The following is a 23,908-nucleotide window of genomic DNA, read 5'->3' on the forward strand; positions in this document are numbered from 1 at the left end:
CTCTCCCCTCCTGACTCCCAGCCACAGCTCACTTGTGCCTGTGGGGTCAAGGGTAGAGGAGCGAGGGAGGGTCTGCCAAGGAGAGGAGAGGAGGTGCTGGCCTCTTGAGGACTGTGCAGAAAAGTGGGCTCCTGGAAGTCTTTCCCCCTTAGCACTTTGCAATCACTAATAAAAGGGAGATGGCAGACTGGGCACGGTGACTCAAGCCTATAATCCCAGCACTTTGGGAGGCCAAGGCAGATGGATCACCTGAGGTGAAGAGTTCGAGACCAGCCTGGCCAACATGGTGAAACCCCATCTCTACTAAAAGTACAAAAATTAGCTGGGCGTGGTGGTGGGCGCCTGTAATCCCAGCTACTCAGGAGGCTGAGGCAGGAGAATCACTTGAACCCAGGAGGCAGAGGTTGTAGCAAGCCGAGATTGCACCACTGCACTCCAGCGTGGGCGAAAAGAGCGAGACTTCGTACCAAAAAATAATAATAATAATAAATAAAATAATAATAATAAAGAGAGATGGCAGGGTGGCCCCACCCTGGGGAGTCTTGGGGACAGCTGTGTTGCGCTAAGCACAGTGGCACCAATCCAACATCCTTTCGTTCCCCTAGCTTCCCTGGGCCTCGTTTTTGCTGCAGAGGGGCCAGGGAGACCTGCTGGGCCTGGAGGATTCTATGGCCAGCCTGGCATCCTGCTGGGTGGCTCCTGGCTTCCACAAGCCACCTTCCTGTGTCTTTTTTCTGCTTCCGCCCTGCCTGGATCCCTCCTCTTGACAAGAGTACAGCTTTGCCTTCTGGTTGCAGGTCATCACTGCTCAGCCCAGGCTGGCTGGTGTTGGGGACCCTCGTTTAGGCTAGTGGCGCAGGGGGAGGGATTCCAGATGCCCCCGGGCCTGCGGCTGGCTCCTTCCCTATTCCTCTCTGCTCCTTCCTCACACCTTCCTCCCTCTTTCTTCCTTCTTCATGTCCTTTTGCATTCTCTCTCATTCCTCGCCCCCCTCCCCATCTTCCCACTGCCTCTTCCTAGCTAGAAGCAGATTCTGGCATTGGGTGAGGAACAGAACGCATGCCCAAGACACACTTTTCATGGAAAAGGATTGAAGTCGGTAAGCTGGCAAGAATCTCAGGAACTCACCGTGAATAAAATATGGTTGCTGTGCAGTCACCAATCATGGGAAATGGCTTCCCACAAGCCCGTTTCTCTTCTGTGGCCTCATTTAACCAGGGCCGAGAGCTGGGGCATGCAAGCAGGGCATGCGTTAATATTGCATAAATAAATGGTGCCTGGGCGTGCTTGCTGGCTACAGATGGGGAGTGAGCTGCCATCACATGGGAGTGGGGCCAGTCCCTCAAAGGAGGGGTCTGTCCTCCTGTCCCAATTCCCAATGTATTCCTGGTGCTTTAGGGCTTCAGGGGACAAGCCACGGGGCCACTTTGGCTCCCTGAGCAGGCAACAAGTGTATGTATTCATCTTTCAGCCCTGAGTATGGGCTCTGAGCTACAGGGCTACAGAGTGAATCAGTTTCAGCCCCCCACTCTCAAGGAGCTCTCACGCCATCGGAGGCATCAGTCATGGGCGGTGGTGATCCTCACAATAGTGCCAAGCCCTGTGGAAGTGGGGTTGGGGAGTCTGCCCCTGGGGTGTGGAGCCCATGGAGCGAGCCTCAGGGTGCTGATGCTTGGTCTAGACCCTGTGGGGTGCCAAGTTCACACAACACAGGAGGCAGGGTTGGGTGTAAACGAGGGTAGAGGGAACCGCCTTTGCAAGGGCCCGAGGCAGGAGCCCCATGGGCTCCTGTCTGTGAGAGCCTGGCTGGGACTCAGCTGCAGGAAGGACCAGGCTGGGGGCCTTGTGCCCTGGTTAAGGAGCTTAGATGTTGCCTTGAAACCCAAGGGGAGCGCTGAGGGGCTTTAATCAGAGAAGTGACACGCTCTGATGTGTGTATTGAAGACACTTCATCTCACTTCATCTGGGTGACAGGTCGGAGGCGGGGGGAGGAGGGGGCAGGCTGGTGGCAACATCACGACATCTTGCTTTGTTGAGTACCTGAAAGATCTTTGCGCTTTTAACAGAGCCTGTAAAATCGAGATGTACACATGTGGGTGCATGCCCAAAAAACGATTGTTTCTAAAGATGGCAGCACAGAGCAATCGTCAGCAGGGGCTGCCAAACGGGATCTGTGCCCAGCACAGGGCCGTCGGTTCCGATTTGCTTGGCTCTCGCCGTCACCACAGGGGTGACTGTCCAGCAAGCTTGGCTACTGCCAGGAGCCAGGGTCTGGAGCAGAGATAGCTGACTCCCCAGGGGACCAGCTCATTCCCCCAGGCCCCCTCACCACGTTTCAAGCCCTGAATCAGCCTGCTGTGCAAGGATGGTGGGGTGGAAGGTCTTGGTTCCCCCACCAACCACCCTAATGTGGACGCACTGCTATGCTGTGAGCCCCAGCGCCTTGAAAAATAAGTGACCGAGCAAAAAGTGTTGTGTGAGGGAAGGATAAACACGCTTGCTTCAGTGCGCCATGAAGCCCAGGAGTTAATCTGGTCATATAAATATTTTCACGTGTCTGTGGTTCTGCGAGGGTGTACTGATAAATAGAGTGAAGAAAGGAGAGGTTGTGTGGCTGCAATCTTGCCTTGGGGGTAGATGCGATGTTTGTTCCCAACTATGAGTCAGACTTGGGGTCAGAGCCAGGAGGTCGCTCAGTCCAAGGCCTTCGATTCTCAGATGCGAACCTGCCCTTCCCTGCCCTTGGCCCCACCTGGGAGCTGCTTCTGGGAGGTGGACCCCACCCCAGGACCCCACCCCACTGCCTGTGCTTGGTTTCAGAGAAGGCTGTCTGAGCCTTTGATGCATCTGTGCAGATGGAGGACGGTGATTTATGGTCCTGTGGGGGAAGGAGAAGAGTTTCTCCAATTACCAGCTTCCCAAGTTCCTGGCTTTATGGCCAGAGTTGGAGGCAGCTGTTTGGGTAACGTCCGCAGAGGACTCAGCCCACTTTCCTGGGGCAGAGCAGATGATGGAGACTTCAGTGGCATTGTGTGTGAGCCCAGTGCGCCAGAGGATAAGCCTGGCAGGAAGCACAGGCTCACAGGCCTTGGCTGGGCTCCGCTTCAGCCTGCTGGGTGAAGACATGAGGCCTTTCCGAGGTCAGACAGGGTCACCACCCTCAGGAACCTCCCTGAGCTCTCTCAGAGCCTTGGACTGGCTTCCCGGTGCCCTGGGACCCCCTGCACCACTTGAGTTCCATTCCTCTGGCTGGCGGACCTGTCACCTTGGTCAGCCCCCTTTAAGTCTACAGCCAGCCCTGGACTGATGAGGCTCAAATAAGACAAGTATTCCTGAAATGTGTCACCTGGCTCGGTTGGCTAAGCCAGCAGTACCACAAGAGAAGCAGCTGCCATGGTCCAGTGATACCTGGAGTGTTTGACGATGCTTTGTGTCCATGTAGCCCCTAACCAGGCCTTTCTCACAACCACATAGCATCCCCAGGCCTGCTGCACTGGGCCAGCCGCGGCCTCGGAGCCCAGCCTGAGGGGCCTCTCGCTGGGTTTGTCCCTGAGATGAGGGGGCTGATCCTGAGTGTGGGTGGGGATGCCTCTACCCAGGGGATTCTGGTGGTGTTGGGCTCTGGCCCAGGCCTCCTGGCTCTGTGTCCTTCCACGGACTCCAGGTTCCTCACAGTCATTCACAAACCAACTGGATGTTGGTGTCTTGGGGCTTCTGGTCTCAGGGTTGGAGGTATTAAAGCCATGGAAGAGCAGTCTCTCCTGGGCTGCAGCAGCCTGTCTTCTGGGGCCTCTGGCTCCATCCTCAGAGTTTGGGAAAGGGGCTGAGTCTTTTGCTTGTTCTCCCTCCCAGGGCTGGCCCCCAGAGTCAGTACTTAAGGTTGGGGGTGTGGGAGGTTGGCTCTGGAGGGGCTGCCAAGTGGCAGGACTAAGGGGCTCAGGAGCAGAGGGTCGCTTCACTGCAGCGGCCAGACTCTGTTGATTACAGATGATTATTTCAAGGTATGTGTGTGTGTGTGTGTGTGTGTGTGTATTTTTAAATAACAGCTTTATTGAGATATAGTTCACATGCCATACAATTCACCCATTGAAAGTGTATAATTCAGTGGTTTCTAATATGTTCACAGAGTTGTACAGTGAACACCACAGTTACTTTTAGGACATTTTCTTCTATTATCTTACAATGTGTAAAAATAAATGAAGGTTTTTAAAAAAGAACACTTTCATCACACCAAAAATGAGCTCCTAGATAGATGTTATCCCTCATTTGTCCCTAAACCCCCAGCCCCTGGCAACCACTAATCTACTTTCTATCTCTGGATTTGCCTATCCTGGACATTTCATATGAATGGAGTGATACACCATGTGGCCTTTTGTGTCTGGTTTCTTCCACTGAGCATCATGATTTCAAGTTCATGTAGGAGCATGCATTTGAGCTTCATTCCTTCTCATGGCAGAATCATCTTCTACTGTGTGTATAAGACCACATTTTGTCAATCCACACATCCATGGATCACAAGTGCATTTTTAAAGGGTGCTTTTACATCTCAAACACAGTTCTCAGTTGGCAACAGGGTCAGAGGACATACAGCAGTGACTGTAAGTGACATAAACTGTAGCTTCCCAGAGGGGTTCCAGGGACTGCAGGGAGAGGTCAAGGTGGGGAGGTGATGTCCTTCCTTTGAGCAACCACTGAGAGGGAGGAAGAGTTGCAGAGATCAGGAAGGAAAGGATTTCTTTCCAGTTTTCTGGCAGTTTTTCCTCGCTCTTTCGGAGACCTGGGATGGGTTAGGAGAGGGCATGGCAAAGGCAGAAGTGGCTCTGCTGGAGGAGGCCAAAGGTGTCTGCAGGCCAAACCTGGGGAGCCAGCTGTGTCTGGCCTCAGGCCCTGCTTTGAGAAGAAGATCTAAAGCCTTGAGGAGGCTTTTGGGCAGATCTGGGAATCCAGCAAGACTAGATTAGCCTGACTGATCACAGCCCAGGGATGGGGATGAGGGCAGTTAAGTATTTGTTTACTCTTTCCGGAGGATGGAGTCCTTTTTGTTTGTTTTGAAAAAATACAGATGAGGTTTTTAACTATGTTGCCTAGGCTGGTCTCATACTCTTGGCCTCAAGCCATCTTCCTGCCTGGGCCTCCCAAAGTGTTGGGATTACAGGCGTGAGCCACGGTGCCAGACCTGGAGTCCTTTTATTAAAATTAACTGCCCTGCTCAGCTTTCTGCTGGGCCACCCCAGAGCCACTCCTTGGTTCTTGTTCCAAGGCTGGAACCAGGGGTTGCAGGAAACAATCTGCAGCATCCAAGTGGGGTCCGTCGTACCCACTCCAGTGTGTAGGTGCAGAACGCTCTTTAGGGGATTTCTCTGCTGGGCCACCTTACTCCAGGGATCCCTTAGGTTTCAAAACAAAGCAAGAGGGCAAGGAAGAATGGAGAAACAGCTCAGTGTTGACTCTCTTCCCCCTGGTGAGTGCCGTGCTGGGGCCTCTGTGCACATCATACCACTTCCCCCTCGAATCAGCCCCACAAGGCAGGGTGAGAGATGAGGACTCAGGGTGCAAGGAGGTCTCACGGCTTGGAAGTGGATCAGGACAGCTCTAATTCTCCAAGGCCAAGGTCTTCTCTACATGACAAGGCAGCCCAAAGATGTGTTTCTACACATCTTCTGTGTAGAAACTCAGGCCAGGCTCCTGTATGCTCTGGGTGACAGCAGGAAGGTGCCTTCCAGTGTGAATCATTGTGGCTCACCTGGGGGTCATAATGTCATGGCCTCTTCCAAAATATCAGCATAGCTGACCCTAGTCCTTGTAGTGCTCAAATGTACTTCTCTGCATTTGTGCCATAGGGAAATGGATTTGATCCTGGGGGTGGTGATACCAACTTCTGTCTCCATTCCACGACTCACACTCAGCACCCCCACTCCAGGCCTGTGCAGAGGAGGAATAACTGTCCTTGAGAACCATCCAGCCCTGGGTGGAGAAGTTAGATTTATGGACTTAATCAGTTCTTCTTCCCTGTCTGTGGTGGTGAGAATGAAATGGGGGAAATTGATAAGCCTCAGTCGTGTTTTCCTGCGAGACAAGGCAGCTTTGGCAGCTGGTGGGACTGACGCCTTCTTCACCTGTGTCCTCCGCCTCTGAGTGACTATAATTTGCAAATCCCACGAGGTGGCACCTGCTGCCACAGATCGCTTAGGCGCCTTGCACAGGGGGCCACCTAATGAACTGGCTGCAGGATGGCAATCCTGCTGTGAAGTCAGGCACCTCAGGAGGGGACAAGGTGGCAGAACCGAGAGAGCAGATGCTCCTTGCTGTTTCTGTAATGCCACCAGTGGCCGGGTGGCCTGTTCCTGGTAGCAAAGCGGTGACCGTGTGAGTAGCTGAACCCTGCACTTCTCCTGAGCCTCCTTCCGCCTGGATTCCTGCAACTATATTCTCACTACATGACTCACCACCGGTTTGTTCTCTCTGCCCCAAGAAGGCTGGACAAGAGGCTCAGGTCAGTGCGGATATGCAGGAACCTATGTCTATAAAATGAAAATGCCTGCCTTCAGGGGCTGTCTTGAGGATGAAAGAAGATGGTCTAGATCAAGGGTTAGGAAGACCACAATGTGGCTGTGCTGGCCACCTCCAGGCTGGCTTCAGTCTCCCATCCCTGTAGTCATACCCCTGTGCAGTCCCTTCCCATACTGAATCGGGCTACATGTGTATCTTATAGGGTGTTGGGAATGACAGAGTGTGAATTCCAAGGCCCTATAAAAGACAGTGTGGGCCAGGTGTGGTAGCTCACGCATGTAATCCCAGTACTTTGGGAGGCTGAGCCAAGCAGATCACTTGAGGTCAGGAGTTCTAGGCCAGCCTGGCCAACATGGTGAAACCCTATCTCTACTAAAAATACCAAAAAAAAAAAAAAAAAAAAAATTAGCCAGGTGTGTTGGTGCCTGTGCTTGTAGTCCCAGCTACTCAGGAGGCTGAGCCAGGAGAATCACTTGAACCTGAGAGGTGGAGGTTGCAGTGAACCGAGATTGTGCCACTGCACTCCAGCCTGGGCAACAGAGTGAGACTCTGTCTCTAAGAAAAGAAAATGTGATTTCTGCTGTCCTTTCTCTTGGATCACTTTCTCTGGGAAACCAGTCGCCATCTTGTGAGGACACTCAAGCTCTCCGGAAAGGTCCAGAAATGTGAGGAACTGAGACAGACCTCTTGCCAAAAACCATATACTAACTTATCAATCACGTACATGAGTTGACTTAGAAGTGACTCTATCAGCCTCAGCCAAACCTTTAGATGACCCTGGTCAACATCTTGACTGTGACCCCATGGAAGACCCTGAAATGCTCAGCCAAGCCACACTCAGCTTCCTGATCCACAGAAACAGCATGAAATAATAACTTTTTCTTGTTTTAGACTGCTAAGTTTTGGGTTAATGTGTTACACAGCTGTTGATAACTCCGAGAATACTCCATAAATGTTGATTTCCTTTCTGCGGCTCCACTGAGTCATCTTTGTTCATGGGCAAAGCTCATTGTCTCTCCACTGGCTGCAAAAGATGTCCATTTGTTGGCTCTGACTCATGCTTGTGGTCTTGATGGCTCACAGCAAGACCTTTTCACAGAGGATGGTGGTTTGTCACACTCAGAACCCAGGTCTTACCTGCTTTCCTGCTCCACGGAATTTTGATCTGAGTTTGAAGGCTGGTAGGGGATTGATGGGTGAGGGAGAAAGACAGAGTCAGTTCTTAGAGCAGTAGCTAATCTAGGGGTTTCTCTGACTTTGTTGGCATGAGTGGTGATAGTTGGGGATGAAGCAGGGGTATTCGAGATCCTTTTTTGTGTAAGTATGGGAGGAAAAATTCTGTTCTCTACTTCCTCCATCTTTTTTCATCTCTGTCTTCCCTCGGCTCAGCTTTAAAGACCCCTGAGACTCTAGGACTTGGTTTGTTTTTTTCTCACCACTGGGATCCATCTCCCACTAGTAGGAAGAAGGATCTAAGAAGTTGAGCTGCATAAAGGGGAAGTAAACAGCCAGACAAATGTTACATTTTAGAGCCTTGAGTCACCCAGAACTTTCTGTCAGCTTCATTGGGTGCAGGGAGGTAGCGATTTCTGGCTGCTGTCACCTCCTTGCTCATATCAGGAAGCGCTAATTTTGAGGCACAGTTCAGTGCCCTCTGGCTCACCTAGGGCCCCTATTGCCTAATTTCATGGGGCCAAGAGTTTGAGGGTGGGCTCAGGGCTGCGCAGCCTGGATGCCTTGGTTTGCATGCCTACAGCAGCTGTGCCCGAAAGCTTTTTTTAGAGTAAATAGGTAGCTTTTGCTAGGCTTTTTGTGTGCCTTGTTCATTTCCTCTATCATTTTTTGTATACCTGCTATGGTGTCAGGCACTGGGGATACAAATTAGCCGGAGACTCGGACTTGTAAGCAAGTAAGCCCAACAGCAGCTAACATTTATGCAGTGCTCACTGTGTGCTTGGATGTCCAGAGTAATAGAGCAGGTTTAGTAAGGAGAACAGAGGGTTCAGACCAGAGGCAAGGTGGAGAAGGGCATTTCTGGAGGTGGCAACATTAGTGCAAAGGAGACATACACATGGTTCCCTGGGGGATTCCAAGTTGTTGCTGTCGTGGCTTCAAATCTTACTTTAGCGCCTACTCAGATGGCATCTTGATCATGAAGATATGCCTGTTTTTTTTTTTTGTTTTTTTTTTTTTTGTTTTTTTTTTGAGACGGAGTCTTGCTCTGTCGCCCAGGCTGGAGTGCAGTGGCCGGATCTCAGCTCACTGCAAGCTCCGCCTCCCGGGTTCACGCCATTCTCCTGCCTCAGCCTCCCGAGTAGCTGGGACTACAGGCGCCTGCCACCTCGCCCGGCTAAGTTTTCGTATTTTTAGTAGAGACGGGGTTTCACTGTGTTACCCAGGATGGTCTCGATCTCCTGACCTCGTGATCCGCCCGTCTCGGCCTCCCAAAGTGCTGGGATTACAGGCTTGAGCCACCCCGCCCGGCCTGTTTTTTGTTTTATTTGTCCCCCTTCCCCCAACAAAGAGTGACCTTTCCTTCTGAACTTCTTGAAAGTTTGCTAGCATCACCTATAAAACTCTCTGGGCCTGGGGATATTTTGGGGGGAGCAGGGAAGATCTTTGATTACCATTTTAACTTATTTCATATTCATTTATTCAAAGTTTTTCTTCTTTCACCAATTCTCAAAAGCCCCACACCACCCTCCTGCCACCCCCACACCCCTCCACGTCCAGTCACTACCTTCCACGAATCATTCTCACTTCTAAAGCCATCAGCAGAGGTTTTGAACACCACTCATGTGTCAGGTGTTGTTCTAAGCACAGATTCATCAGTGAACCAAATGAAATTCCTTCCTAAAATACACTCTTTGGTGGTGCTAAATGCGAGGAAGAAAAGTAAGCAAAGGGAGGGAAGAGAGAGGTGTGGGGTGGTGGGGTGGCGAGAGCTTGGATAGTCAGAAAGGACCTCTTTGTAGAAACTTAAATAAATTTAGAAAGCAAGTCATGTAATATCTGGGAAAGAGGAAATAGCAGGTGCAAAGGCCCTGAGGTTGAAGTGTCCTGGCAAGTTTGAGGCAAACAAGGAAGGCAGTGTGGTTGGAACAGAACAAGAGAGGAAAGGTGATTGGAAATGATGGAGAGTCAGGGGCTCAACCTTGGAGGACTTGCAGGTCATTGTAAAGACGCTGGACTTAATGCAAAGTGTGAACAGAGTTCTTGGAGGATTCTGAGGTAGAGAGTAACACAATCTCATTTGTGTTTTTATTTTAACATGCTCACTTGGGCCACCTTGTAGAGGCTGGAGTGGAAAGGAGGGAGACTAGTTAGAAATTCTGTATTGCTGGCTGGGCGTGGTAGCTCCCAGCACTGTGGGAGGCCAAGGCCAGAGGATCGCTTGAGTCTAGCAGTTTGAGGCCAGCCTGGGCAACATAGCAAGACCCTGTCTCTGCAAAAAATTTTAAAATTGCCCAGGGATGGTGGTGCACACTTGTAATCCCAGCTACTTGGGAGGCTGAGATGGGAGGATTGCCTGAGCTCAGGAGTTTGAGGCTCCAGTGAGCTGTGATTGTGCCATTGTGCTCCAGCCTGGGTGACAGAGCGAGACCCTGTCTCTAAAAAAAAAAAAAAAAAGAAAAAAAGAAATTCTGTATTGCAGTAGCCTAAGAGAGTCATTAGTTAAGAGGTTTGTAGTAGGCATTTTTTAGAAAGTTGCATTGAGCGCTAGGCGCAGTGGCTCACTCCTGTAATCCCAGCACTTTGGGAGGCCAAAGTTGGTAGATCATTTGAGGTCAGGAGCCTGGCCAACATAGCGAAACCCTGTCTCTACTAAAAAAATTAGCCGGACGGTAGTGGCATGCGCCTGTAATCCCCGCTACTCGGGAGGCTGAGGCAGGATAATTGCTTGAGCCTGGGAGGTGGAGGTTGCTGGTGAGCTGAGATCGCGCCACTGCACTCCACCAGTCTGGGCAACAGAGTGACACCCTGTCTCAAAAAAAAAAAAAAAAAGAAAGTTGCATTGAGGGAAATTCATTCCCTTTGAGAAGGAGTTGGAAGCAGCTTGCCCTTCAGCAGGACACACAGAGTCTCCCACGAGTGTACAGGGCCTGCTATTTCTAGTCCCTAGAAGGATTTGGGTCTCTAGTTGTCTCCAGTCTCTCTGACGGTATCTAAGGAAAGCCTCATAAGCGAGAACATGGAGATACAAATTCCCTTTAGTGCCCTAGTCTTGGTTCTGGAGGAGTTAATTGCACCCTTGGGTGCTAATCAACGTGGCTGGGCTGAGCAGAACTGAGTACCAAGGTCTTGGGCCTGAGAAGAACCTTGAGCAGAACCAGGCCAGTCCAACCATTCTGTGGGCTTCCCTGAGGGACCTGCTCTGAAACCTTTCCCTAGGACCTCCAGAGACTCACGTCCAGAAGTCAGAGCTGTGCAAGCTGGCTGTGGGTCTGCCTCTGCATGCCAGAGACTCTTCTCTGAGCCTCCTTCCACACTTCCCTGAGACACCCTATGGAACAGTGGTGGCCAGCTCAGGCCTGTAGCCAGATGACTAGAATTTGAATCTGGGCTCCACCATCTCTTGGCTGTGTGTCCTGGGGCAAGTCACTATCCTCTCTGTGCTTCAGTTTCCTCATATGCAACACGGGGACAAAATGATTCAATCAGTTAATTCACATGCTGAGAAGAGTAGTTGTAGTTGTGATCTGGCCCTACTGGCCCCTTCTCCTGCCTTCAGGATCGCTGACCCACACATCCTGGCCAGCCTATGGGATTAATGTTGTACTTCCATTATAATCCATGTATCGTTACCATTTACCAACCTTTGACCATGTCCCAGCCATATGCTAAACACTTACTATACATCATCTCATTGTAGTCCTCAGAAAAGCCCAAGAGACAAACACTGTCTTCACCCCCATTTTGTAGATGAGAAAACCAAGGTTTAGGGGGTTGAAGAAACTGGCCAAGGCCCCCTAGCTGGTAAATGATGGAGCCCGGACCTGATGCCCCCTGCAAGCTGCTTTTCTGGAGCCAGGGAGCGTGAAGGTGCTGGCATGTCATAGTGTTGGGGCCCTGGCTTTCCTTTTCTTGCTCACGGCTACCTTGCCTGGCTCCAGCAACCTTCCCTGTATTTTTCCGACTGTAGATGGTCAGAGAGGACCTCCCTGTGAAAACCTAAATAAATGTAGGAAGCAAGTTACGGAATTCTGGGAAGTGCGTTTCAGGAAGAGGGTGCAGTGAATGCAGAGACCAGGAGGTGCCTTCCAGGGAGGTGTTCATGGAGACTTCTCAGCCCCTGCCTGCCCTGTGGCATCTGGCTGGCTGCCAGGGAGACAGGGCATCCTGGCTCAGTCATGCTGGCTCACACAAAGAGCCCTTCTCTGAAGGTCCCTAGTGTTCCTACATGACAAGACAGGCCCTGTGAGCCTCTGAGCTGTGCTTTAAGCATTGAGTCTGGCTGGGTGCAGTTTGCAGAGGGTCCCACCATCGTCCCTATGGAGTTGTTGGCCATCCTGTATCTTCAAGTTGCATTCTGGAGAGTGGGCTTTTTTCTCCTTGTATTTTTTTGTTGTTGTTGTTGTGGTAAGATATACATAACGTAAAATTTACTGTGTTAACCACTTTTATGTGTATAGTTCATTGGCATAAGTACATTTACAATGGGTGCAACCATCACCCCTATCCATTTCCAGAATTTTATTTATCATCTCAAACAGAAACTGCACCCATTAACTAACAACTCCCAACCCTTTTCCTCACCCCCAGTAGCCCCTGCCATACTCTGTCTCTATGGATTTGCGTCTTCTCGATGTTTCATAGGAATGGAGTCTTGCAATATGTGGCCTTTTGTGTCTGGCTTCTTTTGCTCAGCATCATGTTTTTGAGGTTTGTCTATGTTGTAGGGGGTGGACTTTTTGAAGCAAAGGGATGTCAGCACTGTGTGCTGACCCTGTACCAGGTGTTGCCAGGGAGCAAAAGAGGAAGAGAAGCCCAGGTCCTGCCCAGGAGCCTCCATCTGGGTCACGCAGATGGCGCTAGCTCACACCTACTGAGTTACTCCTCAGCTCCTGGATCTACCTGTTTGCATCTCTCCAGACAGGCGCCTCTCAAAATCAAGGACTCAGTTCCACATGTAGGACTCCACGGTGCATGCCACAACTCTAGGTTCATCTCAGGGCCTGATTTCAATGCTTGGGCACCTGACATCTCTCAGCCTCATCTCTCCCATCTGTGGAATGGATCTGGTGCTCTATTAAGAGCCGTACTTGGCCTGATTAAGCTGGCTTCCCAGAATCAGCTCAGAGCTGACCTTTGATGGGGAAGGGGGGTATGTGGGGTGGTGCTTCTTAGACTATGACTTTTTTATTTATTAAAAATTAATTCAGGGACTTTGATGTATCAGACCTTAAAAGGAGTTGACAGGTCACATGGTCTCTGAAAGCACAGGGCTGGTAATCCATTTAAGAAAACATTTTCTTCTTCTTTTTAATTTAATGGAGGAAATCATTAGCTGGGAAATTGGTAGAACTGATTTATTCTTGTTTTGGGGAAGGGGAGTGGAAGACAAAATCTGCTTTAATTGCTGCTGGCTCTAGAAATATCTCAGCAAACTATTCCCATCAGCTGGGCCTGGCCTGAGAGGCAGCAGTAGGCTAAGCGTTCGTCTCTTCACCCATGCTCCGGGGGCAGCGGAGGGGCTCTTTCTGGCCCCAGGTGGGTGGCCATGATGTCAGCAGTGGCAAATCTTCAAAGTTGCAGCCTTGGCTCCCTGGTGCTCCAGTTCCTCCCGCGAGCCTGAATGCACCGCGTGGTTCTGGTCGGGGGCTGGGTCCCAGAGAGCTCATGCTCAAGCCTCATTCCCAGGGAAACAGGACCAGGACCCCCGCCTGGGAAAAAGGACTACGTGCCTCTGGGGCTTCATCCGGTTCCAAGGGGAGGCAACTGGGTTCACCCTAAAAATAACTGAAGATGCAAACAGCTTCAACATGCAAATGTTTTTCGTATCTGTGGGCCAGATAATTTAAAGGTACAGCTGTTTTTCCACTGTCCCAATCTGTTTGTTTTTCCTAAAGCAGGGAGGAGGCCTGGGGTGAGCTGAACCCTTCTGGGGTCACCATCCTCCAGCATCTCTGGCTGAGGTATGCCTGGGTGCCCAGCCGCTGCCTTCTCTTTAGATGCCATCTTCCCGGGGACACCCCAACCCTGTGACTCTCAGCAGGCCCTCAAGGGTCCCTGTCATGGAGCAGGAGCTGTCAGCAAGCCTGGCCTGAGTGCAGTCACCCCAGCAGGCTTGCTGAGGTTGGGGGGGTGGTCCACCTGACTTCAATTCACCAAGCTTGTTAAGCTCAGAAAAATGGGTGAAGGAGTTTTCAGAAAGAGGGAGGCTATAAATATCCCGGGAGGACGAGGAGAAGGTGAGAGGTTAGTGATTGTCAAGGTTGTAGCCCAGCTCCTGGCCAGCTGCCACATCTCCAGGTCTCCCGAATGCCCCCAGGCTGCTTCCCCTCCACAAAGTGCTGGCCTTAGGCTCTGTTGGCCGAATTCTGGTGTTCCAGGACCTTCCTGGCCTCCATGTCTCTTCCTGGTGGCTGCTGCCCTGTGAGGCTCCAAGGCACCTTGTCACCTCCATGGCTGGGACTCTCATCTGCCCATGTCATAATTCTCCCATAGACATGTTACATCTGGGGGATGTAACTGGGGGAAAGACTTGAAGCAGTTAGCCATCTGGGAGAAGCCTACCGTCAAATGGGGCATCCTGCCATGCTGAGCACAGCTGCCTCTCAGGGATGGTAGGCCTGGGGCTTCAGTTCCAAAGCTGTAGTATGGGACCAGGAGTTAGTCTACAGTGGGGATGAGGGACATAACTCAAGGCCAGGCACAGACATTTGAGGCACTGACCTATACAGGGTCTTCATTCATCCATCCATCCATTGGTTCATCTGTTTGTATATTTAGAAATTCTATTCAGTGCCTGCTGCTTGCCGGTACTCTTCCAGCCCAAGGATACAGCCAACCAACATCGCTGCCCTCACAGAGACTCCATTCTAGTAGGAGAGACAGACAGTGAAAAACTTTTTTTGTGTTTTTTTTTTTAGAGATAGGGTCTTGCTATGTTGCCCAGGGGGGCTGGACTCAAACTCCTGGGTCAAACGATCCTCCCACCGCAGCCTCCAGTAGCTGGGACTACAAGCATATGCTACTGTGCCTGGGCAGACAATATTTTAAAAAGAACATGCTATAACACATGAATGAACCCATAAGACATGCTTGGTGAAAGACACTGGACACAAAAGGATAAATACTATATGATTCCACTTACCATGATTATATGATGAGGTCCCTAGAGTTGTCAAATGCACAGTGACAGACAGTAGAACAGGCTGGTGAAGGGGGAATGGGGAGTTAGTGTTGAATGCATAGAGAGTTCAGTTGAGGAAGGTGAGTTGGTTCTGGAGAAGGATGGTGGGGATGTTGCACAACAATGTGAATGTGCTTAATGCCATGGAACATGCACTTGGGAGTAGCTAAGATGGGTCAGGCATGGTGGCCACGCCTATAATCCCAGCACTTTGGGAGGCCAAGGCAGGCGGATCAGTTGAGGTCAGGAGTTTGAGACCAGCCTGACCAACATGGTGAAACCCCGTCTTACTAAAAATATAAAAATTAGCTGGGCATGGTGGTGGGCGCCCGTAATCCCAGCTACTTGGAGGCTGAGGCAGGAGAATCGCTTGAACTGGGAGGCAGAGGTTGCAGTGAGCTAAGATCGTGCCACTGCACTCTAACCTGGGCAAGACTCTGTCTCAAAAAAACAAAAATAAAGAAGTGGCTAAGATGGTAAATTTTATGTTACATGTATTTTACCACAATTTTTAAAATAAGAAGGAAAGAAGAAAGAAAACTAAGTCGGGTACCAGATAACGATCAACGCTCTGAAGAAAATTAGAAAGGGTCAGAGGAATGCCAGGGTTAGAGTCAGGGCCAAGTTTTACATCAGGGTGTCAAGGAAGGCCTTAGTGAGAAGAGGCCCTTGACCAGAGGGGAGGGAGAGTGGCAAGTCCAGATGCCCCAAGGCGGGAACTTGCCCACGGCCTTGCCAGGGCAGAGAGGTAGCAGGGCGGAGCCTGCAGGCCCTCACTCTGAGAGGGTGGAGAGAGGCCATTCAGGGCTTTGAGCATGTCCTGGTCCTTCTGGCCAGTCTTTTGAGGGAGCCAGGAGAAGGCTTTGCAGGGTGGGGGTACAGGCCCATCCTCAGCTGCAGCTCCCACCTCTGCGTGACTCCTACCTGTATGTGGGCTCAGCACAGCAGGAGTTAATGATGCTTTACTTAGTGGTTGTGTTTAAATTTTTCCTATTTTTCTGGAGTCTCCACTACCCCTCCTTTCCCAGCTTTGGTGGGTTCAGGTGGGTCTGGGACAAGAGAGGGATGGCTTGCTCAGTCTTCAGTCCCTGATGTCTGGGCTTTGAAGCCACACAGCTGTAGAGAAGCAGACAGACTTTTGCCTACCCAGCAAGGGTGCACAGTGCCCTCTGCCCCTGGGTCTGCTCCCGAGGCTCCTGCAGGGCCAGCTCAGTGGGGTCAGGACTGTGGGCTTCAGACCCTGCCCTGTTGGAGAAGTTACTTCCATTTCTTTCTTTCCTTTTTTCTTTTTTTTTTTTTTTTTTGAGACGCAGTCTCGCTCTGTTGCCCAGGCTGGAGTGCAATGGCGTGATCTCGGCTCACTGCAAGCTCCGCCTCCAGGGTTCATGCCATTCTCCTGCCTCAGCCTCCCGAGTAGCTGGGACTACAGACGCCCACCACCACGCCTGGCTAATTTTTCTTTGTATTTCTTAGTAGAGACGGGGTTTCACCGTGTTAGCCAGGATGGTCTCGATCTCCTGACCCCGTGATCCACCCACCTCAGCCTCCCAAAGTGCTGGGATTACAGGTGTGAGCCACCACGCCCAGCCATTACTTCCCTTTCTGAGTCTGAATTTTTGCCTCTGCAAAGTGAGAGGGCTGGGTGGCAGTCAGGTCTGGATTCTTGTCCTGACGCTCCCTTTCAGAGGAGCCTGAGAGAGCAGCTTCTTGGCTATACGAAGCTTTCCCTGAGTGCCTAGCTCCACAGCCTAGCTGAGAACCAAGGCCCTCTGTACATCTCCTCAGGGGTCTTTGCCACCACATGAGGGATTGGGGGGGGACATGTTCCAATTTTACAGCCCTTGCCCAGACATTCCAGGGATAACCTCAAGAGTTGCTAGGGGAAACAGCAGTTGGGGGGTTCTAGAACAGGGCAGAGGAGAGGCCTGCGGTTCCAGACCCACGTCATTATGGAGTCTATGGTGCCCACTCCCCAGTTGGTGTCTGTGCTGTTCCCTGAGAGCCCCACCATCCACCTTCTGTCCTTTTAGAGGTGCCTTTGGAGCTGGGCTGTGGACAGAGCCTGCTCCCCTGCCCAGACACTGTGGGGTAAGTAGGAGAGGAGGGGTTGAGGGAAGAGACCAGGAGCTAGGCCTGGGCCTGGACCGTGCGTCCTTTCACACTTGTCATCTCTTCAGGCCTTAGAACTGACCACCAGTCTCGTGTGACTGTTTAAGTTCAATTGTCAATTAAAGTGAAATAAAATGGAAAAATTCTATTCCCCTCTCCCACTCATCACATTTCAGGTGCTCGGTAGCCACCTGGGGACAGTGGCAGGTCACGGTGGCTGCACTGGACAGCGCAGGTGTGTAACATGTTCGTCATTGGGGAAAGTTCTACTGGGCAGCGCCAGCCTCGTCTCTAGAGCAACCCCATGGGGTAGAGATTGTTGCCCCATTTCACAGCTGAACAAGCTAAAGCTCAGAGAGGGGTGATGACTGGCTAGTCACGTAGTCAGTGAGTGCCAGTGGTCCTGGCACTGGGTTCATTTGGTCTCAAAGCATGAGTGTGGGGTTGGCACATGCACGTTTCTCCCTGCCCAGCTGACTGCTTACCTGGGACGGGATGGAGGAGGCTGGAGACCCACTTGCGGGCTACACACAGGCTTTTAGGATCTCTGCATTGGGCCCCAGGGCCAGCCGGAGCCTCCCTTACTTGGTCACCCATGGGGAGCATTGCTTTAGTGGAAAGGCAGGGTGAGGTGAGCACTCACTTTGGGGCCTCTGGGCCTGCAACATTGGGAACAAATCCCTTAGGAGGGGCTCTAGGACATTTCACTGGGCTCTGAAGACTTCATTTTAAAAGTGAGAAGCTGAGCACAGTGGCGTGACCCTGGCCTGTAGTCCCAGATACTCAGGAGACTGAGGCGGGAGGATCACTTGAATCCAGGAGGTTGAGGCTGCAGTAACCTACAATCACACCACTGCACTCCAGCCTGGGCAACAGAGCGAGACCCTGTCTCTTAAAAAAAATGTGACAACAATAGCTAAAGGTGAAAACAGGTCACACGTCCATTGGCTGATGGATAATGCATAAGCTGAATGTGGTCCATCCATGTATTGGGGTACAATTCAGTCATAAAACAGAATGAAGAACTGACACACGCCACAACATGGATGGACCTTGAAAACAGGATACTGAGTGAAAGAAGCCAGACACAGAAGGCCATGTAGTTTATGAGTCCATTTATATGAAATGTCCAGAATAGGCAAATCCATAGAGACAAACAGTAGATTTTTTGTTGACAGAGCCTGAGGGAGAGGGGACTGGAGAGAGACTGCTAATAGGTCTCCTTTTGGGTTGTTGAAACTCTGGAACTAGGTAGAGGTGGTGGTTGTACAACATTGTGAATATACTCAATGCCACTGAAGTGAACACTTTAAAATGGTTAAAATGGTAAATTTTGTGTTATATGTATTTTACTGCAATAAAAAAAGTGAGAAGAAGCGGTAGAATCTAGATGGTGAATATATGGATGTTCATTATAAAATGTTTTCAACTTTGCCATATGCTTGAACACTTTCATCATAAAACACTGAGAGAGAGGCCGGGCACAGTAGCTCATGCCTGTAATCCCAGTACTTTGGGAGGCCGAGATGGGCAGATCCCCGGAGGTCAGGAGTTCAAGACCAGCCTGGCCAACATGGTGAAACCTGTCTCTACTAAAAATACAAAAATTTAGCCGGGCGTGGTGGTGGGCGCCTATAATCCCAGCTACTTGGGCTGAGGCAGGAGAATTGCTTTGAGCCCGGGACGTGGAGGTTGCAGTGAGCTGTGATCACACTACTGCACTCCAGCCTCTGTCTCAAAAAAAAAAAAAAAAGGAAAAATAAAAAAGAAAAAGAAATGAAATAAAACACTGAGAGAGAAAGCGACAGGATTGGGCTGCCCCCCAACTCAGATGTCTCTCTGTCAGGGCAGCCAGGTCTGGTAGGCTCTGGTGCCGGCTGCAAGCCTGCTAGAGTCTTAGTCCTGAGGGATCTGCCAATTGATCAGGGAGAGATAGGAGGCTGGGGGATGCTGCTACTGTGCTCCCAGCCCTAAGGAGACCACAGCTCCTGAGATGGACCCAGGACAGCACTAGTGCCTGCCCTGAGCCTTCCCCAAGTCCTGCCTTGTCTAAGTGCCTGGGAGTGCCGGTTGGTAGAACGTGGTAGCATCTCTGTCTGTAATAAGGAGATAGAAGCTCAAAGAAGTGACCAGACTTGCCCCTGGTCCTGTGATCTCCAAGGAGAGAGACTGAGACCCCACCGAGGTCTCGTGGCTCTCTCCCCAGCCCCATTTCACTTCTCCCAGTATGAGTGGGGCCAGGTGGCTGAAGCCAGTATCGAAGCTGGGACGTGGGCAGCTGCAGCAGTGAGGCTGGCACAGGCGTGATGGGAGATGCCACCCAGCATGGGGAGCCTGGGAGTTCCCATCCACCTGCCAGTGTGTCCAGGAGAGCCCCCTCCCCCTGCTGTGCCCAGCAGCCTCCCTTCTCCTCTGCTTCCCACATGGGTGGCACTGGGCCATCGGAGCCCTTCCATAGGTGGGTATCCCCTCATCCCTGAGGGTGGGAAGATATGACTCAGGATTTGGCAACAGAGTTTTAGAAACAGGGAGGCTGGGCAGGTGGAAATCTGCAATGCCTCCCCAAACACCAGGTAACACCTAAGCCTGGGGAGAGGGTCACTTTACTCTCTGGGGTCCCGACTTCAGGCTCTGACTGGGCAGCGTGGCATGAGACGGAGGGCCCAGGCTCTTGGGGCAGCGGAGCACCACGGGCCAGGAGAGAAAGCCCCCATCTCCACCCTTTTCCTTGGCGTGGTGGCCACCAGCTGCTGCTTTTGCCCGCTGGTCTGGCCAGTACCCCTCCCCGCCTGGCCACCTGAACCCTGAGGCCTGGTATGGGGGAGGCTGCAGCAGCAGAACTGTTGGATTGGCTCTCTGCTGATGCCTTCCTTCCGACATATGGCTCCTCCGCCTGCCTTGGGCTCTGCCAGCGGCTCCCCTTTCTCCATGGCAACTCAGCTCAGTGGTCCCAGTGGAGGAGAGAAAATCAATTCTCCCTCCTTCCCGCCCTCCCTCTCCACTCCCCACCCCTTCCTCTCCGGCCTGCCTTTCTCCCTTCCTCCAGCATCCCTGACCAGGCTCGCAGCTCCTCCGTCCACCCGTCCCGGGGACACGCGTGCTCCTCAGCGTCCTCTGTCTCTAGGCATGGGCTGCTGGGAGAGCCGTGCGCTGGGGGCGGCCCCCTGAGGCTGGCAGCATGGGGAGCTCAGTGGACCTCTGCAGGGATGGGGGGCTGCTGTGCGACCCCAGCCCGGCTCCTGTGGTGCGCACCTCCTGGCTCTGATACTTTGTCCCCCCACCCCTTCCCTCACATTGGCTTCCTAAAAGGTAATTTTCTGCTCCTTCTGAAACATGTCACAGCCTCAGGAGGGGTTTATTAGCAAAGAAGGCTCCGTCTGGTCATGCGGGCTGCTTGCATTCTCTCCAAAGAGCTGGGATGGAGGGAGAGAGAGAGGGAGAGGCCTCGCCTGGCATGTTCAGAGCTCAGAGGGGGCACAGCAGAGTTTGGGTGCGTGGGGTTCTCCTCTAGGGAGTCTGTGAGTAGCTCGGCTCCTGCCTCCTGGTGCTTGGGTAGGTACAGCACTCCGTTGTACTTCCATTTTCCACTGTGATTGCCATGAGCATAGAAAATCTGCTTTCCTGGACTGTGGTTGGACCAAGGAGAGGGGAGGAAATTTAGAGGCATGCACGTGCGCCCTAGATGGGGCAGGGCTCTGGAGTGGTGATTGTTGGCCACAGATTGGCTATCTCTCCAGACAATCCTTCATTGTCTGAAAATGAGAGTTCAGTGAGGAAATGTTTTGTCCCTCCCCACCCCGATACCAAGGGTTGCCCCTCCCCACCCCGATATCCCCCATAATCAAGATTTCCAAGAAGGTGGTGTAGGGAGGATCGTTTGCCGGCTGGCTTCAGGCACAGTGGCCCTGCAAGTGTGTCTGTCTGGATAGCACCATCTGTTTGGGACAGCCCCTCAGCACAGTTTGGTTCAGGCAGGATTTCAAACCTGCTACCCAGTGGGTCAACATTCTGCATCGTTTCTTCCCCATCCCCAGTAGATGCATTCAGAATGACTCTTAAATGGCTTTCCCAGAGGGAATCTGTGAGGCTAACCCCTCAGCAGCGAAGCCTGGGAGACACACTCCGACCCATGCCCGGCATAGGCAGCTCCCACCGTGACTTCTGCTTCCTGTGCAGCAGGCAATGGAAAAAAGAACCCCTGGTTGTCAACGAGAACAGCTCCCGTGTTGATGGAAAGTGAGGGCCAAAGAAACCGGATTTAGCACCCAGTTCTTAGAAGTCATGGGTTTGAATGGTGTCTGAGAGTAAGCCCTGTCTGATCTTTAAATAGAAAGTGTACACCAAGTAGCCCTGTCTGACTCACCAGGGAGCTTCAAAGTTCAGGTACCAGGGAACCCATAGTCAACTCTGAAAGAGGCACCCAACTTGGAGGGCTGACTGCAGAGAAGTCTAGACGTTCAGGTATGTGTCTGTGCCTCAGGGTGCAGTGGATTCAGGGTGGGACCAGAGTTGGTTCACAGAGTGAATAGTTGAATGTAGGACTTCAGCCTCATGAGCACCTGATTGGATTCTGTTTTTTGTTTCAGCATTCTCTCTGTCAGATTGTTTTAATAACAGCATCGGAGCTTCAAAGGTGGCCTGAGACAGGACTCCCTGTGTGGTTCTATGGTTGGGCATCTTTAAACTATGTTTATCTCCCCAAAGCCCTGTTTCTTTAAAGCTGCCTTTGAGCCCCCCAGAGACCCTGAATTCTTGGTGCTTCTCTTTGAGCAATCAGATGGGTTACAACTGGGCAGGATGAGAGGAACGCTTTTGTGTCTGCACAGGTCTGTGCTGTTTCTTCCTCTGCTTTGGGGCTGGAGACTCACCCAGACCCTCTTGGCATCTGGGCAGTGTGCAGGCTTCTTAACGACATTATGGGCGTCCGGATTCTGGTTGGTTGCTGGGAATTCTGATGGGTTTACGAGTTATGTGATGGGTGGGGAGGCCATGTGCTAGTTTTGTTTGGTTTGGTTTTGGTTTGCTAGCGAGCGGAAAATCTGATGTGACACCTTAAAGGCCAGCCCACTAGTGGCAGCACCCGATCCTCATCTCTGCTCTTAGCCTCTATGGGAGGCACCTGGCCCTGTCATTCCAGCTGGGCTTCCTCTGCCCTGGGGGCTTTCATGTGAGCCCAGGGCAATGCAAGTGTGTGTTCAGTCGGCAAGCCCAAAAGTCAAAGGAACAGCCAGAGCCAAGCTGGCTTTTGAGGAGAGAGCCCAGCTCCTCCAGCCTAGCTGCATTTGCCTGAGGTAGATCCTGAGTGCTCTGCCCCGGCCTCTCCGCCCTCCTGTGTGCTTTCTCAGCGGCTGCTCTGAAGTGTCATTTCACGTAGTGGTGACTTAACTTGAAAGGAGCCGCAGGGGGCGTGAGAGCAGCTTGGAGAGGTGGGAGCCTGGGCTGCCGATGGCTCCAGCCCGTGAAAGTGTGGAAAGCTCATTCCAGGAAAATTGGAATAATCACTGCATTGGCTGGCTTTCAGGCGGTGAGTGGTTCTTTCTTTAATTTGAGAGGAGCTCTGGGATTCAGGGAAGGGCGTGGTGGGAAACCCTGTGGTTCAGACAGACCTCACGAAGCCAGTGAAGCTCCCAGGAGAAAGTCTGATTTATTTTCCCCTGGCCTGGCTCGCAGCATGGTGGGGTCCACCACCCAGGCTGTGCTGGGCAGGACAGGCAGCTCTGATGTGGGTCAGAGATTCTGGGACTGAGAACATCTGCCTTGGCCCCCGCCCAGCCTGTGCCTAGCTTTGAAAAAGTCTGTTGGTGATGTTGCATGATAACTTAAACTGCAGGAAGAGAGAAGCTCATGAACATTAAACTCTCCCCCAGTCTCTCTTGTGAGTTTCCTGAACACACACATACTTATACATGCACATATACGCCCTTGCCCAATTGTGCACATACACAAGTACACATATGCTTGCAGATACACAGCCTCCCCACATGCACACTCACACAAATACATGTGCACATGCCATGCAGGCACACACATGCAACTCACAAGCTCACACACACATGCACACACACACAAATATGTTTTCCCTGCCTGCTAGCAGGGGTGTACCTACCATTTGGCATTGTTCTCATGCTAACGTGATCCCATGTAAACGGTTCCCAGGATTGGTAAGATCAGACAGCTGTCCTTTTTATGCATCGCTTTAAAGCTCAGTGTCTTACCTGAGCGAGACAACAGTCCCTGTCCACTTCTGGAAAGAGCTGCCTCTGTTCCCTTTTTTCCTCCCTGGTGCTCTGCTGCATGGTCTGGGGTGTTATAGAGATTGGCATGTTTGTGTCTGCAGGGGAGCCTCTGGGTGCTGGCTTTCTGTCCAGGGCTTCTGAGGGCCACCAGCCCAAAGGGAAGGGATTCTTCAGAGACTGATAAGCTTAAGGTGTGCTGAGCTGTAAGGCCATGTGTGTGTGTTTGTGTGTGGGGGGGTGTGTGGGTGTATGTGTAGGCATGTGTGTGTCCATGTGAGGTGTGTGATGTGTTTGCATATGCGTGTGTGGTGTGTGCATGTGGGGGGGTGTATATGTGTGTGTTGTGTGTATTTATATGTGCATGTGTGGTATGTTGTGTGTGTGAGGTTGTGTGTGCATGTGTGTGGCATGTATATGTGCCTGTGTGTGCCTGCGGGGTATGTGAGAGTGTGTGCAGTGAGTGTGAATGTGGCATTTGTATTTGGGCATCTTTAGCTTTTCATTCTGTTTCTCCCCATTTTCTGCTTCAATTCCCAGAGCAGGGCTCAGCAAACTGCTTAACCCACATCTGCACTGGGATCTTAAATCCACGTCACAGACACTTTCCCAGGTCTCATCTGATTTAACAGTTTGCAACCACCCTAGAAGTCCTTGGTGTTGTTCCCATTTTACAGAAAAGCAGACCGAGTCTCAGAGG

General features: G+C 51.6%; 1 protein-coding gene across 29 annotated transcripts in view; it reads left to right on the forward strand.

The window, feature by feature from the left end:
- Positions 1–23,908, forward strand: part of LOC105494043 (phosphatidylinositol transfer protein membrane associated 2) — a 171,171-nt gene that overhangs the window by 56,497 nt on the left and 90,766 nt on the right. Inside the window, exon 1 of one of the 29 annotated variants that reach the window (XM_011762185.2) lies at positions 8,855–16,954. The exons of 26 other annotated variants lie outside the window; for them this stretch is intronic. The gene's annotated coding sequence lies outside the window, so the exon portion shown is untranslated. Of the gene's footprint in view, positions 1–8,854; positions 16,955–18,758; positions 20,285–20,321; positions 22,500–23,908 lie in introns of those variants that run through there. 2 more of the 29 variants (XM_024796684.2, XM_011762190.3) reach the window with 2 other exon arrangements.

The sequence above is a fragment of the Macaca nemestrina genome, chromosome 10, assembly GCF_043159975.1.
Source record: "Macaca nemestrina isolate mMacNem1 chromosome 10, mMacNem.hap1, whole genome shotgun sequence".
NCBI lineage: Eukaryota > Metazoa > Chordata > Mammalia > Primates > Cercopithecidae > Macaca > Macaca nemestrina.